We start from the raw sequence: 18611 nt of genomic DNA on the forward strand, positions 1-18611 counted from the left end.
CTTATGATGGTTTGACCAATAATTTTTCAACTTTATGGTGGTGCAAAAGCAATATGCATTCAGTAGAAAACTGTACTTAGAATTCTGAATGTTGATCTTTTCCCAGGCTGACAATATGCAATATCATACTATCTTATAATGCTGGGCAGTAGCAGGGAACCACAGCTCCCAATCATCCATGTGATCACAAGGTTAAATAATCTACACACTCACCCAGACAACCATTTTATTTTTCACTTTCAGTACAGTATTCAATAAGTTACATGAGTTGGTCAATACTTTATTATAAAATAGGCTTTGTGTTAGGTGATTTTTCCCAACTCTACGCATACAATGTAAGTGTTCTGAGCACATTTAAGATAGGCTAGGCTAACCTGTGGTTGATTGGTAGGTTAAGTGTATTGACTGCATTTTCAATGTGATATTTTCAACTCAAGATAGGTTTACTGAGACATAACCCAATCATTAGTTGAGAACGGTCTTCATATACGTGGATCAAATTATCAATTGTACACCTTAAACTCATATATCAGTTATATCTCAATAAACATGGAAAATACATACATACATAAGGAAGGATGAGTACCTCAGAAGACACTGTTAGCACATGAAAAGATGTTCAACATCATTATCCACCAGGAAAATACACATTAAAACCACAATGGGATGTCACCACATGTCTATCAGAATGGCTAAAATAAAAAAATAGCAACAAAACCAGGTGCTGACTGGGGTACAGAGAAATTGAATCACTCATATATTACTAATGAGAATATATAATGTGAAACGTATCATGGATAGTGGTATTCTAGAAAACAGTTTGGCAGGTTTTTTTTTTATAAAACTAACGATGCAACTACTATAAGATCCAGCAATTATGCTCATGGGCATTTATCCCAGAGAAATGAAAACTTGTGCTCACACACACAAAAAATCTGTACTTAAATGTACATAGCAGCTTTGTTTGTAATAGCTCCAAGCTGAAAATAACCCAGATGTCCTTGAACTGCTGAATGGATTAAAAAAAAAAAAACTGTGGAATAGTATTCAGCAATAAAAATGAAAAGGATTACTAGTACATATAACAACTTGGATGAATTTCCAGGGAATTGTGCTAAGTGAAAGAAGCCAGACTCGAAATCAAATACTGTATGATTCCATTTATATAACATTCTTGAAATGACAAAATTATAGAGATGAAGAGGAGATTAGTGGTTTCCAGGGGTTAGGGAGGAAGGAAGGAGGTGAGGTGGCTATGGCTATAAAAGGATGCTGGTGATGATGGACTGTTTGTATCTTGACTGTGGCAGTGGTCACAGAAATCTACACATGTGATAGAATTGCATAGAACAAAACACATGCACACACACACACACACACACACAAATGAATGCATATAAAGCTGGTGGAAGTTGAATAAGAGTAAATAAGATGGATAGATTGTATCAATTTCCATTCCTTGGTTGTGATGTTGCACTATAGTTACACAACATGTTACCATTGGGGAACGCTGGGGGAAGGGAAAGCAAAACTCTCCGTATTATTTCTTATAACTGCCTGTGAATCTACAATTATCTCAAAACACAAAGTTTTTAAAAAGAAACTCCTAGAGAATAAAAAGACAAGCCGCAAACTGTGAGAACAGTTTTGCAAAAACACGTATCTGGTAAAGGACTTGTATCTAGAACACCTAAAAACTCTTAAAACCCAATAAAAAATAGGAAAACAACTCAATTTATTTTTTTAAAGAGGGGGATCAAAGACTTGAACAGACACGTCCCACTATATGGATGGCAAATAAGCACGTTTAACATAAGATGTTAACATAGGGCGCCTGGGTGGCTGTTAGTTAAGTGTCCGACATCAGCTCAGGTCATGATCTCACGGGTTCGTATGGTCGAGCCTCACGTTGGGCTCTGTGCTGATAGCTGGAGCCTGAAGCCTACTTCTGATTTTGTGTCTCTTCTCTCTCAGACCCTCCCCCACTCACACTCTGTCTCTCTCTCTCTCTCTCTCTCTCTCTCTCTCAAAAATAAATAAACATTTAAAAAAACTAACATAAAATGTTAACATAATTTTTAACACAATCATTAACAAAATGCAAATTAAAACCACAATGAGATACTACTACACACCTCTTAGAATGGCTAAAAATAAGAAAATGAGACTGGCAATACCAAAAGCTGGCACAGATAGAGAGCATTTGGAACTCTCAAACATGCGCAGAGATGGACCAGTCACTTTGAAAAACAGTGTCATCGTTGCTTATTATATAAAGTTATAAATGCACTTACCATATCACCCAGCAATCCCACTCCTCCATGTACCCAGTGCAATGAAAACTAATGTTCCCCCAAAGAGGTACACATGAACCATTGTTATGGGTTTATTCACACTTGCCCCTAAACTAGAAACAAGGTAAGTGTTCTTCAACAGAACAGATAAACAACAGTTTATCATATACACGATAAAAAGGAATAGACAGCTGATGCCTGCAAGAATATAGTTGAATCTCAAATTTATTATTTGAAAGATGCCAGACTCAAAGTTACACGCAGTGTAATTCCATTTCTATGACATTCTAGAAAAGACGAAACTATACAGAGAGAAAAACAGATCAGTGGTTGCCAGGGCTGAGGATAGGGAAAGAGCTGACTGCAAATGGGCATGGGAGAGTTTGGGGACGTGATAGGGCTGTTTCACATCTACATTGTAGTTGTGGCTATGTGACTATATGCATTTGTCAAAACCCATTGAACTATCTGCATGCTTACAAGTGTGAATTACACTGTATGCACATTATACTATTCTGAGAAAGGTCAAAAAAAAAAAACGGGGCGCCTGGGTGGCGCAGTCGGTTAAGCGTCCGACTTCAGCCAGGTCACGATCTTGCAGTCCGTGAGTTCTACCCCGCGTCGGGCTCTGGGCTGATGGCTCGGAGCCTGGAGCCTGTTTCCGATTCTGTGTCTCCCTCTCTCTCTGCCCCTCCCCCGTTCATGCTCTGTCTCTCTCTGTCCCAAAAATAAATAAACGTTGAAAAAAAAATTTAATAAAAAAAAAAAAAGAGGATGGGGTATGAACAGATGTTACAGTAGCAAGTATGAAGAAGGGGGGAGAACCAGGCACTTATGAAATAGACTTTAAGGGCTTTTTCACCTGGCCCTGGGTGGTGAGGAAGAGATGATTTAAGGTCAGCCAATATCCAGGGGTGCCTGGGTGGCTCAGTCGGTTAAGCAGCCGACTTTAGCTCAGGTCATGATCTTGCGGTCCATGAGTTTGAGCCCCACGTCAGGCTCTGTGCTGATGGTTCAGAGCCTGGAGCCTGCTTTGGATTCTGTCTCTCCCTCTCTCTCTGACCCTCCCCTGCTCTCACTCTGTCCCTCTCTCTCCCTCTCAAAAATAAATAAGTACATATTAATTTTTTAAATATATATATATATATATATCGGGCAATATCCGTTCCTTGGCTATTGTGAGTAATGGTGTAGTGAATGTGGGAGTGCAGAAATCTCTTCAAGATACTAATCTCTTCTCCCTCAGAAGTGAGACAACATGTCTATGGATGAATGGATAAAGAAAATGTGGAATATGTATATATATATTCCCATATATATATATATATATACTCCCATATACACACACACACACACACACTCACACACACACACACACACACACACACACACACAATAGTATTCAGCCATAAAAAGAAGAAAATCTTGCCATTTGTGACAATATAGATGTACCTTAAGGCCATTATGTTAAGTGACATAAGTTAGAAGAAAAATGCTGTGGATCTCACTCATGGGTAGAATCAAGGGAGAAAAAAATCAAGCTTATAGAAAGAGTGCAGTGGTGGTTGCCAGGGACTGGGGAGTGGAGCAAAATGGGGAAATGTTCATGAAAGTGTGCAAATGTTCAGTTATGAGACAATACATTCTGAGGACCTAAAGTACAGCATGCAGACTATAGTTAATAATACTGTATTGTATTTGACAGCTGCCAGGAGAGTCAATCTTAAGTGTTCTCACCACAAAAAAATGTAAAAGGTAACTACGTGAGGTAATGCATGTGTTAATTAGCCTGACTGTGGTAAATATTTCACAATGTATGTGTATATTAGGTCATCTCACTGTACACTTTAAATATATACAATTTTATTTTTCAATTAAAGCTGGGCAGGGGGAAGATTGGGCAGTTGGGCATACGGTGGAGATATTTACTCAGATAGGTAAATATTATACCAAGTGTGGAGAGGTGAGAAACAAGGAGCTGGGGACACGTTAGATGTCACGTGCCTATGGGTCTTCGGTGGGTAGTTGGATAAAGCTTAGGAGAAAGCTCTGGCTGAAAATGTGGATTTGGGAGTCATCAGAGAGTTTTTTCCCCAGAAAGTGATCAAGTCCCTGATGAGGAATGAGCCCTCAGTCCTAGTGCTGATGTTTGGAGGTGGAGGAGAAGCAGCAAAAGGGACAAAAAGAGGAACAGCTGGAGAGGTTGGAGGGAGGAAGGAGAATGCTGTTGTCATAGAAGCCAAGGGAAAGGGACCATTGGAGAAGGAGGAAGTGGTGGGTTAGTAGAGTTGCAAAGAAGCAAAATGCAGGGTAAAAGCTTGAGGAGCCCAGGGTAAGGAAGGGTCTTTTGTTCATATCTAAGGGGAGGCTGAAGGTACAGGAAAGAGAAAAGAGAATGTATGTGTGTCTCAAAAAATCGTCATTATATCAAGAGAATGCAATGGGGAAGGCAAAAGACCACGGGTCTTCGCAAAAGACCATTTTAAGTGTTGCATCATGAGGTCCAGGCTGCCTAACCATGCAGGCCTTTGACATGCAGGTGCGGTGTGAGGTTAGGAGGGAAATCTGTGGGGCCTGGATATGGGAACTTTATACTTCCTGTCTTAAGCCCCAGGTTATATGATCAAAGGCATTAAGGGGGTGGAAATGTGGTTTCAAATCCTGTTTGTATCACACCTGAAGGTGTGACCTTGGGCAAGTCATGGGAAGGATAATAGGCAGCAGCTACCTCATAATGTTTGCATGCAGGTTATCTGCAGACATGCATATAAAAATGTTACCCTGCTGTCTGGTGAATAAGAGATACTCAGTATCCAAAGGGTTCTGCTCTCTGGACTGTATTCTTTTGCCTCTAAACACCTCCTCAGAGGCAGAAACTATGGCATGCATATGTATACAAGACATACTGAAGATTACAAACTCAAGTATTTCCTGGGGCCAGACTTATGGTGTAAGTGTGTCAAACAGGCAGGTCTATGACAAGAGGGAGTTGTCACACTGTGAACTGGAGACTGCGTGTCCTTAACTAAAAGCATTCACATTCGAAACAGTTAAAGCACAAGGCTGCCTAAATAAAGCACACTTGTGAGCCCCGGTTTACAACCTCTGTTTCTGTTCCTGGTAAAGCCGACTTCAGTAACTCCCAGGCCAATGCCTCTGACAGGTTTACCTAAATCTCAAACAGATGGCCCTAATGGGTATTAAATAAGTACTGAGATTAAATCTCTAAGTTACAATGTCTTTCCCACAACTGGATATATATTCAGTATTATTATTTACGCCTTATCTACTTGCCTAAGTGTGGGACTTAAGATGCCTTTAAATTGTTTAAAGGATTCTTGAGCTCTGTAGTTGCCAAAATAATGTATAATTGTACCACACAAATTAGCCAGGGTTTATAAGGCCTCAAATCTGAAAGAAATTAAGCTGTGCCTGAAGTGAATTAGTCTATAGGCAAGTTAGTTGGGTTTTGTTTGCATGTTTTTAAAGAAATATTGAAACCGTGCTCCAGTACTAGTCTTCTGGTACCTCTTTAGCTGTTGGTGCTACAACTATAAAATGCATATTTTTTCTTTGTAAGTCTGACGGGACCAGTTAAATTTTATGGGCTGGTAATTTTGATATTATAGAATATGTACATAAAATTACCTAATTGCAGTATATTTTCCCTCCCCTATTTTATCCTTGGCTTTGGAGGATTTATGACAGTTTGTTCTAAAATCTTTCATTGCTAGAACATGACACTCCTGCCCCCCACCTTATTATCAGGTGAACAAGTGTGTTCAGACAGGGGTGATAGACCCCTCACTAATAGGACAGAAAGCATTTGGTTGCAGTCTTCTCCAGTTAGTTTACTCCAAGAAGCAAGACCTGTAACCAGAACTCTGCTGCTTATTGGCAAATAGCAATATTAGTAGAATAAAAATCAACTGATGTAAACTGTCTCTGCACTCTCATGAAAGCTGTTCTGATCCACAGTAAGAATATGTTTGGGCAGGACTCCTAAATGTCCCTGATTGAGGATTTTTTTTTTTCATGTTTATTTATTTATTTTGAGAGAAAGAGAGGAGAGAGCATATGAGCAGGGGAAGTGCGGAGAGAAAGAGAAGGAGAGAGAGAATCCCAAGCAGGCTCCATGCTGTCAGCGTGGAGCCCCATGTGGGACTCAATCCCCAAACTGCAAGATCACGACCTAAGCCGAAATCAACAGCCAGACATTCAACTGACTGAGCCATCCAGGCGCCCACCTGATTGAGGATTTTAAAAGATGAGGACGATGACTTCCTTGGGAATCCCCTTCTCATCTGAGTCCCTTTTCATCAGTTTTATGAGTGGTCAGTACCAGAGGGATCCCCTTATTCCTGTCAGTTAACAACAACAACAAAAAAAACACACTTATTCCATTGTTTCTGAATTGAGTGGAGAATACACAGAGCATTTTCTGGTACTCATTAAATGCTAAATAATAACAACATTCTGTTAAATTGCAAAGCAAGGGTACCACAAAATCTGTAATGTATAATTTCAGCAAAGAATTTTCTTTTGAGAACACGTTCAGCTAATTTAAAGCATAATTTCATTAACATAACCATCTTTGCACACATAGCAGAGTGGAATTCATACAACTTTACCAGCGTTTGGGCTTACAGGATCACAGTGGGAACCAATGGTTTTGGTAAACTCACACTACCTCCCATTTTCCTAACACCGGGTTCTCTCTCCTTTGCGTTCATCCCGTCTTTGGCTGAGAGGCAGGGGCTCCTTCCTTCTTGCTTTGTCTGAACCTCTTCCTGCAACCCTCCTGGGCCTCCTCGTGAATAGCAACATCAAAGTCATTTATGGCTGGAAGCTGGTGGCCAGCCATATGGAATTACAGCCCAGGCTCTCGCCGGATTACAGAGTGTAGCATATGAATCAAATGACAGTGCCATGGCAAAGAGGGAAGGCTGGTAAGGCCTCCAGTTTTGAATGGAAAATATGACTCTTTGTGTATTTATACACAGGCTCCTCATAAACAACCTGAATGTTTCACCAACATCCCAATGAAGCAAGGGAGGGGCTGAGTTAAAAATAGATCTGGAGTGCCTCTCTTCTAAGTAAATTACCCACCCTGTCCTATCTTCTCTGGGTGTTTAATGTGTTTCCCTGCATATTTCCCAATTACAGGAAACGCTTACCAACAAATAGCATAACTTAAGACATAAAAGAAAATGGCTCACGTAGCGGAGTCCCCTTATCTAACTCATTATTGCCACAAAATCCAACCACATCGTAGCCAACCTGAATCCGGCTACTCAGCAACCAGACTCTTCCTCAACTTCTGTTCTCTTCTCAACCTCCCGCAGTCCGGCTTTTGTCTCCCACACTCCACGGAACCTGTTTAAGCTTTGCACCTCCAGAGTGATACCTTCTGTCTGGATGCCCTGGAATAACATCATGATCGACCCCGTCTTCCAGGCTTGACCTCACAGCTGCCCCCTTGCTACCTCCTGCCCCTTAGATAGCTGTGTTCAGTTTCCAAGTCCAGAGGATCTCGTCTCCCAAATAGCTTTTGTCTCTTCCCCATCAACTCTATGCCCAGTGCTTATTGCCGGAGTCTGGCTTTTCATGTCTGCCAGCACTAACAAACATCTCCTGACTGCTTTCCTTTCCTCTTAGCTGGTCCTTCCCTTTACCTCATCTTTTACACCTGTTTCTTGATTACTTTATGCAGTGCAAATCAGTTTATGTCACTCCTTGTTTGAGAACCTCCAAAACATCCCCCATTACAAATAGAATCTAGTCCAAAGAGCCTTCACAACCTGGTCCCAAACTGTCTTTACATCAGTTTCATAGCCGTTATCACATTCTCCACCCTACCTTTCCTGAGCCCCTGGTTTTCTGCAGTTCCTACACATGCCATGCGTTTGCACGTCTCGATGCCTTTGTCCATGCTGTTCTTTATGTGTTCAGTGCCATTTTCCATGTTGTCCATTAGGAAAATTCAACCCACCTTTCAAGATCCAAATCAAACGTCACTTGTTCTGAAAAGACCGTAAACCCCATGTCCCCTAGTCAGAGTTAGCGATTCCTCTCTGCAGCTACATCTTACATGTTCGTTTGTAATAGCACTTACTGCCCTGTTAGTGTTTCCTGTATGCATCTGTCTCCCCACCAGGCCGCCACTTATTTAAGGTCTTTGGCTCTTTCCTGTTTATCTCTCTGTATTCCCAGGGACTAACAAGGTTTGGGGGCTCATACCAGAGATTTCTGCATGTCTGGTGAATGACTGAGTGGGTTCATAACTCATTGCGAGAAATCAATGAAGTATGTGAGGTTCTTATTTCCATGGTGAAAATTCTTTTCTCCTCTGGCCCAAGAGAACAAAGATCATTTACCGACTGAGTAGACAGGAACAAGAGAAAGAGTTGGAAACAAATACAGCATCATTGTTTCAATTTCTGAACTCTCTTTCTTTAGGCAGGAAAAGATGGCTACAAATTTCCCAGGATGATAGAGTGAGCCCCACCTTAACATTTGTATCAGTGGAAGATAACAGAAACAGAATAAGTATAGAGGCAAAGGGGCCCATTGTTAAATTAGTGAGTTGCATCCAGGATGTCTGGGACCCATTTAATGAATCTAGGAATGAACTTGTTTTTCACTTAAAAAGAATGCACCATTTACAACCGACCAATTAAATGTTACTCACCTTCTTTTGTTTCACGTTATAAAAGGCTTTTTCCCCTGAGTTTGACAAAGCAGTCTTTGGTACAGCAATCAACTGTTCTTCCTCCTCTTCCATGATTTTTATTCCCCCAAACACTAAAAGAATGTTTCCTAAATTACACAGCCTGTTGCACTTTACTCCATCCTCTCTCCCCAGTCCTTGCTCATTGTTCAGGCCCCAGGGGAAATCTCTTTCTCTGAGAAGCCTCTCCGGATCTTCTCAGACTATATCCAGAGCTCTAGCTCCATGTTCCTTAGCACCATTTCCACCCCTATTGTATACATACACCACTTTATCATTGTTGCTTACAACGGACTCTACTTACTCACCATCCGATTGTCAGTCTATGTACATAGCAAGTGCTTTATAAATCCATAGCTGATAAAAAGTGATGTATTTATAGAATTGATGAAAAGATGCCTTGGCAGGGGAAAGGAATCAACATGGTCTTAGACCTGCCTTCACCTCTCAGACTGTGAGACGAGGATTTGAGTGTAAGAAGTTCGTTTGAGAAGGGAGGAAAACCAATGGCAAGTGCATTTATGGGTGGATTGTCACCACTAGGGCACAGTGTCACCCAGGACCTTCTGAAAGGCTGTGCATAACACAAGGCAGGCTTGTTCCCCTGAGGGGTGAGGTAGCTGGAGTATTTATCCTGCAGCTCTTGTTCCTAAATTTCACTTTTTAAAATGTATATTAACTTATTTTTAAAATGTATATTAACTTGTTTTTAAAATGTATATTCACTTGTTTCTAAATTTCACTTTTTAAAATGTATATTAGAAAATTACCAAACACGTCCGTACAGTTCTAAATCTCACATAATTACCTACCACCAAGTAACGGGATCTACTTCTAAAAGCACAGTATACCCTTGGGTTGCAAGTAACTTGTTCTGCGAGTATTCCACAAGACGAGCAAACATTTCTTATAAAATTCTTACTTGATAAACAAGAGATGTCTTGCAACACGAGTAGTACATGATGCCAAACGTCACATGATCACAACGGAGCCAATGGTTGTGAGCCTCTCTCTCTCTCTCTCTCTCTCTCTCTCTCTCTCGTTGTGGGATTGTGGGTGATCGTCTCCCATGCTCTGATGCTCAGTCTCAGGCCATGGTGTTTGGCAGAAATCAGTGATTTTCCAGAATATTTGGAAGGTGCCCACAACTGGCACTAGTGTATGTTTCGTCCCTTCAAAGCACCTGTGGACAGTCCTTTGCTCTTCCATACAAGAGTAAGCTCAGGAATGCTTTGTTTCATTCTAGATCAGGCTGCCTACAGATATAGACCCCTTTCCTCTGCTGCCTGATCACCAGTGACATTAAATACACTATATGACAAGAGTTTATTAACACTGTACTATAGTCAACATCCGTGCAAGCATATACAATGACCCCCGAGGAGAGAAAGATTCCACTGATAATGAAAGTCATCCTGCACAATAACCCTCCTCTCTTTTGTCTCCCTCAAAGGTTTTCAAAGGTAAGTGCAGGTTCATTTGTTTATTTTTCATTATATTTTGTATTTCCTTTATTATGTTGTATTATATTACAGTATTGTAATCATTTTTACATGAAAATTTTTGGGTGGTGGAATGAATGATTTGAGTTTCCATTATTTCTTGTGGGGAAATTAACTTTGATATACACACAAGTGCTTTGGATTACAATCATGTTTCCAGAATGAATTATGCTCACAAACCAAGGTATTACTGTATATACAGTATCTTACAGAGTCACAGGAGACCACATGAGATTCATCTTATATAGGAACACATGATGCCCAATCTTTAAATAGATGCTTATAGGTCACCTTTACCAACCAATCATACCCTTGGTATTACTCACCTACTTGATAATCTCTGGTCTTTGTCTGCACCTGTTTTATAAGTCAATATACACTTAGGCTAATATTCAATGGTTTTGTATGCTAAACATCCGTGTTACACATTTTTTCTATGGATCAGTTGCTAAATCAAGTGTCTTTTAACAAAAAGCTAACCTTTCCCTTCCAAGCACCAGGCTGGTATTCCATCTATATAGTATACATTTTAAGTGCCCCATGGTCAAACAATCTGAGGAAATTTTATGCTGAAGTCAAGCCCTCTAAAAAGGTTTCGATGGTTTTCCACCATCTATTGAATTAAGAACATGTTACCAAGCCATTCAAGACATCCCACAAATTAGCTCCAACACTTGCCACTTTTTCTCCACGCTGAGTCATTCACTGTTCCCTCCACACAGCCTGCTTACCTACCTACACCCATGCTTTTGTGCTTCCTTCTGACCTGACCTCTCTTCTATCCCACCTCTGACCCGTCTCCTAAAAGGTGCTTGTATTCTAAGGTCCATCTTAATTTCCCTAAGTTTTAATTTCTCACCATGTCTACAAAGTGCTATCTCCACTTTCCTGCATTGAAGCACCTTGTCCCACAAGAGAAGTGTGTACTTCTCTTGAAGCTCTTTATATGGCCCTCTCTCCAGCACAGTTCTTAGTGACAATGTGTCGTTCTCTACCCTAGCCTGAAGTTCTTGCTATTCAATATTTAAGTTCCCTCCAGGACAGGAGCTCAGACTCTCTCTCTCGGATGCTATACTACCTTAGCAGAGTCACTTGCACATAATACTCAACCATTAAATGTTTCTTGAACTGAATTTTTTTTTTTTTTTTTAAATTTTTGGGACAGAGAGAGACAGAGCATGAACGGGGGAGGGGCAGAGAGAGAGGGAGACAACAGAATCGGAAACAGGCTCCAGGCTCCGAGCCATCAGCCCAGAGCCCGACGCGGGGCTCGAACTCACGGACCGTGAGATCGTGACCTGGCTGAAGTCGGACGCTTAACCGACTGCGCCACCCAGGCGCCCCTTGAACTGAATTTTTAAAATTTATTTTTATTTTATTTTTTTAATCTTATTTATTTATTTGTTTTTGAGAGAGAGAGACAGGATGTGGGCAGGGGAGGGGCAGAGAGAGAGGAAGACACAGAATCTGAAGCAGGCTCCAGGCTCCAAGCTGTCAGCACAGAGCCTGACGCAGGACTAGAACTTGTGAACTGTGAGATCAGGACCTGAGCTGAAGTTGGCCGCTCAACTGACTGAGCCACCCAGGTGCCCCTGTAACTTATCTTCTCATTCTCTGAACAGTGGTCTTTCACATAGCAAAAGTTTTCGAGATGTTAATGAAGTCAAATTTATCATGTTTTTCTTTTATGTCTCATGCTTTTGGTGTTATAGCCAAGAACTCTCTCTAATTCATGGTCGTGAAGACTTTTCTCCTGTTTTTTTCTGACAAGTTTTATAGTTTTACATCAATAGCTTTATGTTTAAGCCTATCATGTGTTCTGATACATTTAAGTGCATTTTTATATAAGGTGTGAAGTACATTGAATTGAATTGGGTGCCTTTGGAGACATTTGGCTTTACCTTAGAACACCCTGCTTTCAGTTCGACCAGTGCAAGACTTAAAATGTATTTTCTTACATCAAGGTTATAACTGTAGGAGGATCTTTGAGGCTGGGCAACTTTGAACTGAAGAAAGTTTAATTTTAATCAGACAAGCTGACTACAACAAGTCTTAATATAAAAGAATAAACAGCAAAGATACTGAGATATCTAGTCCTTGCTTTGGTAAGAATGGGTTGGCAAAATCAACATACAGTATGTGCGTTTATATGTATGCATCAATTAATTCACACACACACACACACACACACACACCACATCTACGCAGTCTCAAATATTTCTGAGGCATTGCTTCTCCCTAGAGCTTTAAGCCATAATTTTACTTATCCAGTAATTCCAGCTACTCTTTTCCCAGAGGCAGGAGATTTTGGTTAGTGGCTTTAGAGTTTGTCACAAGCTGTGACAAACATTATTCAGTTTATAAAATGTCCTTGACTTGGGTAGACCAAAGATGGGTTTTCCATTACATCACTCAGAAATGGATAGGTCTTTCCATAAACACACTTCGACATTTTATCCCAACTTACCCTTGTTTCATATTTCACTTCCATTTTTTAATGGCACTTTTGCTGGCAATCAGCACATCTCTTTTGAGCTGCTGGCAGTGTTAAGAAGCTTGAGTGCAATTGCCCTGCCCTGAACCAGCCAGAATGACAGTGTGACTTCTCTGCTAAGCCTGCCGAGTTTTGAGGCCTGAGGCATCCCCATCACCTCTGTACATTATGAGAGCTTCACACAGAGCTGGGAGCATTTTAAATTTCTTAGATTTAGGACTAATGACTTTCTCACCATTGTCAATTCTTTAGTGTTTAAGGGCTCACTTAATATAATACTGTCAGGATTTAGCCTAAAATGCTATCTTTGCGTTAAAAAAGCAGTTATCTAGGGGCTCCTGGGTGACTCTGTTGGTTAAGGGTCCGACTTCAGTTTAGGTCATGATCTCATGGTTTGTGAGTTCGAGCCCTGCATTGGGCTCTAATGCTGCCAGCTCAGAGCCTGGAGCCTGCGTCTCTGTGTCTCTGTCTCTCTCTGTGCCCCTGCCCCACTCATGCTCTGTCTGTCTCTCTTTCTCTCAAAAATAAATAAACATTTTTTAAAAAGCAGTTATCTAGGCCAGCTTTTATAAAAATACGCCAAACAGACAGACACACACACAGACACACATGCACGCACACACACGCACACACACTCTGGAGGATTGGACTATTTGTTCCAACTCTTTACCCTCCTGCAATAGGATTATACATCTACAGCCTACCCCTTACATCTTGGCACTGCCCCCACCCAGGACAATGCAGCAGTGGAGGGAGTTCCCTCCAAACTCCACTTTGTTGGCAATTGACTTGACCAATGGAATGGAGTGGAAATGACATGACCAGAGGCTTTATGGGTGCCTCCGTGGATTGGATCACATGCTTGCACTCCTGTGATAACCATAGGAAGAGCAGGGCCCAGCTAGCTTCTAATCCTTCAGTTTGGGCCCAGAATGTAACACATTAAGTTGCCCGAAACCTAACCTACACTAGCCAACATGCAAATAAAGCATAGCTGTCCTGGCCAGTCCAAGACCAGTGAGTAAGAAAAAATAAAATGCTTATTGTTTCTAAGCCACTGAGTTTTGTTACACGACATATTACAGCAATGGCTGGCTGATAAAGTTACCCATCTTTCAGTCACGTTTCCCATGGATAGTAGAGTCAGTGTAAAACCCAGCACAAATTGTTAATTTGCTAAGATGAACACATAAAGGAATGTTTACAGCCATGGATCAGACAGGTTACCATCTTCTCATGGATTTCTTCCAGCTTAGCCCATTCTTCAAGCATCTGCTCTGAGCTGATTTTCTGAGTATCCTTCAATAGGATCAGTCTGTATAGAATTATAGAATATAAAGCTTATCATTTCTTAGTTGTCCTCACCAGTGCAAAGTCCCAACAACTGCAGCGTCTATCAAGTTGTTATGTTATGATTTATGCATGAGCGATGGCATGGTTTTTGAGCTGTAACAGCCAAGTTTCTTGGCAACAGGAAAAGCCATTAAAATTCAGCATTTCCCCAAGAACATTAACAATCTCTGATCGTTAGTTATTGTTAAAGTGCCCATTGCAGTGCTCAGTGGGCATCGACATGAAATGGCAGGCTGTCCATTGTTTTACCTATATCCCCAAAGAAACTCATTTTCTGTAATTCCTTGCTCCATGGATACTGGTACATTTTGCAGTTATATTACTGGGGTTGGCCAGGCCTCACAAGTATATTTCTTTACACCTAGATATTTAGCTAGATAATTTTAATTGAAATCTTTTATTATAGTGTGCTGTTTCAAAATTTAAGGCCATAGATTGATACTCCCTTTAGAAGCATAGCTCAGAATAAGATGCCATCATCTTCCCAGCAGAAAGTTTGTAGGCCACCTTGAACCCCAGATTTGTATCTTTGCCACATGGCCAAAAATAGTCTTCCTACTTTTAAAAGGAGCCCTGAATTTTCAAAAAAATTTGCCAAGAACATAAACGTTACATTTAGCATGATAGAACATGTGTTGGCTTCATTCATTTTCTCAAAGTTCACCTCCCCCTCGCTGCCTTGACCTTTTCTGCTTCTTATCCCACCATTCTTTCTCATTGCCTCCCTTCCTTGGATCAGATTGTTTCTCTTCTGACTAGCCAAACACATGCAGAACTGGGCAAGGCTTAATTGCATGAGAGATGTTTAGCCTTTTACAAAAGTAAATACTAAAGGGGGACATCAGAGTCACCTTATAATATTTGGTGGTCTGTCATGTGGAAGAGAGAGTGTGCTCATCCTGTGTTGCCTTAGAAAGAACAGGGGTACACAAATAAGGACAAGTCGTAAGAGGGAAATTTGGGCTTAGTTACAAATCTTTCAGACAATTGCTAATGCCCAGTAATAAAACAGAAAGCAGTGACTTCCTTGTCATTAGATATGTTCAAGTTTCTCAGGCATCATGAAGATACAATACTTATGTTTCTGAGTGATTTCCAACTCTAAAATACCCTGATTTGATCCATTTGATTCTCTGTGCTTCATTAATGATGAATGTTTGTACAGTGTGGGATAACATGGGCCATAACATTTTTATGATTCTATGGTCAAATGGAAAAGACAAGCAGAATTTGTAGTCTTGAATCCAGCACGTCCTTCAGAACACCCCTAGCTTCTGTGTACTCCAAATTAAAAGATAATATTTAAGATAGAAAGCATTCCACTTCTTTGCATTCTGTTGGCTAATTTTTCATTATACTCACAGCCTGATCTACACTGTCTAGAGACAAACATATGTATGTCTTTACAGCTGAGATGTTAATGTACTAATTCCCATAGCGATCCTGAAAGGTGCTTGATATTTCCTTTTCTATCATCTGACCACAGCAACTTTTGGGTTAAATTTACTTTAATCTAATATTATTAACATACAGAGTGTACTAAGAGAAATACTTTCTGTATAGGCTTCTTAAATCAGGAATAAAATCAAGAGGAACAAAAATGTCATATAGTGAAAAATTCTCCCTCCTTCTCTTCCTAAAAAAACTAAAGATCAGATTAAAAGACTATATTTAAAATTTAACTTGACCATTCAGATTATTTAGTTTGAAATTTTGGATTATTTCCTTCTATCTACAGATAAACTTTAGAAAATCCTTCACTGTGATCAATTAGTGATGACATATCTTAATGTTTGCAAGAAAATATCTTTCCTGAAGAATATTTTTCTTGGTGAAAAACTCTAGGTTAGCAGTTACTTATTTTTTTCAGCACACCAGTGACATCAACCCATTGGCTTCTGGCTTCCATTGCTGCTGTTGAGAAGTCAGATGTCAGTCTAATTAGAACTCATTTGAAGGTAATCTCTTTTTTTCCCCTGGCTAGTTTTAAGATATATATATATATATATATATTTTCCCCTGGCTAGTTTTAAGATATATATATATATATATATATATATATATATATATATATATATCTTATATATATAAATATATATACACATTTATATATATTATATATATTTGTCTTGGTTTTCTATAGTTTCCCCTAATTAACTCTTATGTGAATTTCCTTTATTTACCTTATTCTTGATTCAGTAAGCTCCTTGAATGGAGCATCTGTAAGATGGGATAGTCCCACCTCTTGGAACAGCTACCTGGCTGTTCCATAACAATGATAGTTCTCTCACAGAGTGGACCCTAAGTAATTATATCTGTCCTCCTGCATCTTTGCAATGATTTTAACTTTAAAAAATAATGTTGTGTGTAGATGGGTTCTTGAACAAAACATGGAAAAATGAAATAAATTGATAGGGTATTGGCATTGTGTGTGTTTAAATTTTCTATTTATATTGAAATATATTTGTGCCTTAAATATAAATCACAAAAAATAAAATGAAGCATTAAGGTAAAGCTAAAATGGTAATAGCTAATATATTTTTAAGTTTATTCATTTATTTTGAGAGAGAGAGAGAGAGAGCATGCACAAGCAGGGGAGGGTCAGAGAGAGAGGGAGGGAGACAATCCCAAGCAGGCTCTGTGCTGTCAGTGCAGAGCCCCACGTGGGACTTGATCTCATGAGCTGTGAGATCATGACTTGAGTTGAAATCAAGAGTGAAATGCTGAACTTACTGAGCCACACAGGCACCCCAATGATAGCTAATATTTTAATGAGCTCTTACTATGTACCAGGTCCTATTCTAAGCTCTTTAAATGTATTAGTTCATTTAATTATCTCAGCAACCCTCTTTGATAGGTATAATTATCATTACTATTTTGTAGATGAGAAAGTTGAGATACAAAGTGTTAAATAACTTTTCTATGGTCACAATTAATAAGGCACATGGACAGGATTCTAACACAAGCAGTGTAGCTCCAGCCTTCACTTTCTTGACTATTGCTTTATGAAAAAAAAAGGAAGCAGGAAAGAAAAATAAAACAAAAGTATCAAGAAGTATACCTCTACCAGTCTTACTATCACGTCTTTCTTGATGTTCCCAGTGCCATTCTCTACTAATATTAGAGGACTAGGAGAAGAAAGATGGGAAGAGAAAAAGAAGGTGTTCTAGGTACTATGGATGTATAACAAATCATCTAAGGCTTATTGGCATAAACCAATCATTTATTTGCTCGTGGATTCTGTGAATCAGGAATTCAGAGAGGGTAGAGTGAGCTTTTCTCTGTTTCATGATGTCTAGGATCTCAGTGGGATAACTTGGAGCTGGAGATAGAAATCATGTAATCAGCTGAAGGCTACTTTTTTCTCTTTCATCCACATGTCTAGCCATTGATGATGACCATTAGCTGGGAGTCTCAGCAACTCTCCATGAGGACCTCCCTGTGAGACTTTCCTCATAGGGTACTTTGAGCTTTCTCATAGCCAAGAGTTGGCTTCCTCCAGAGCCAACACTTTTAGAGAGAGAGAGAGAGAGAGAGACAGAGACAGAGAGAGAGAGAGAGAGAAAGATAAAGAGATAGAGAGTAAGAATAAGGCTGAAACGATTACAACCTAGCTGGGAAGTTCTATAGCATCTTTTCTGCCATATTTCTGTTAATTGAAGCAATAACAAGATCCCATGCAGGTTCAAAGGAGGGACAGTCACATCGTAAGAAAACAATACAAGATGGAATATATACTGGAAAATATAATATGCCTCAGAAGGAACATACAAAAGTTCATTTCTGTGTTGCAATGAAGCCAATAGAAATAAAAGTGATGATTTAGGTAGACACTCATATAATGTGAATGATATTCTTTTTTAACTTAAAAATACAGTTAACAAAAATATGCATCTTCACCTAGAGAAATAGCAAATAAATATATTAATTTACATAAGTGCAAATGACTGAAAACTAACAATCCTTATGAATATATCTTGAATAATTTATAAAATGCATTCCGATATGTTACAGTAAGACACTCATTCTGAAGGAAGAAAAAAATGTGATTTTACATGTAATGACTGATCTTGCCACCCAAGCACCAAACAGAGTGCAGTTGTGGGACAATGTTTTTCATCAAGCAGGCAGATTATTTGATATCAAGGGCATATGTTCAGTGGCAATATGGTCCTCAAGTGTAAATTATGACACAGACAGGCACTTTGGAAAACATAAAATGGGTCTTTAGTGTCATT

Source organism: Prionailurus viverrinus, chromosome B2 (genome assembly GCF_022837055.1).
Source record: "Prionailurus viverrinus isolate Anna chromosome B2, UM_Priviv_1.0, whole genome shotgun sequence".
NCBI classification, from domain to species: Eukaryota; Metazoa; Chordata; class Mammalia; order Carnivora; family Felidae; genus Prionailurus; species Prionailurus viverrinus.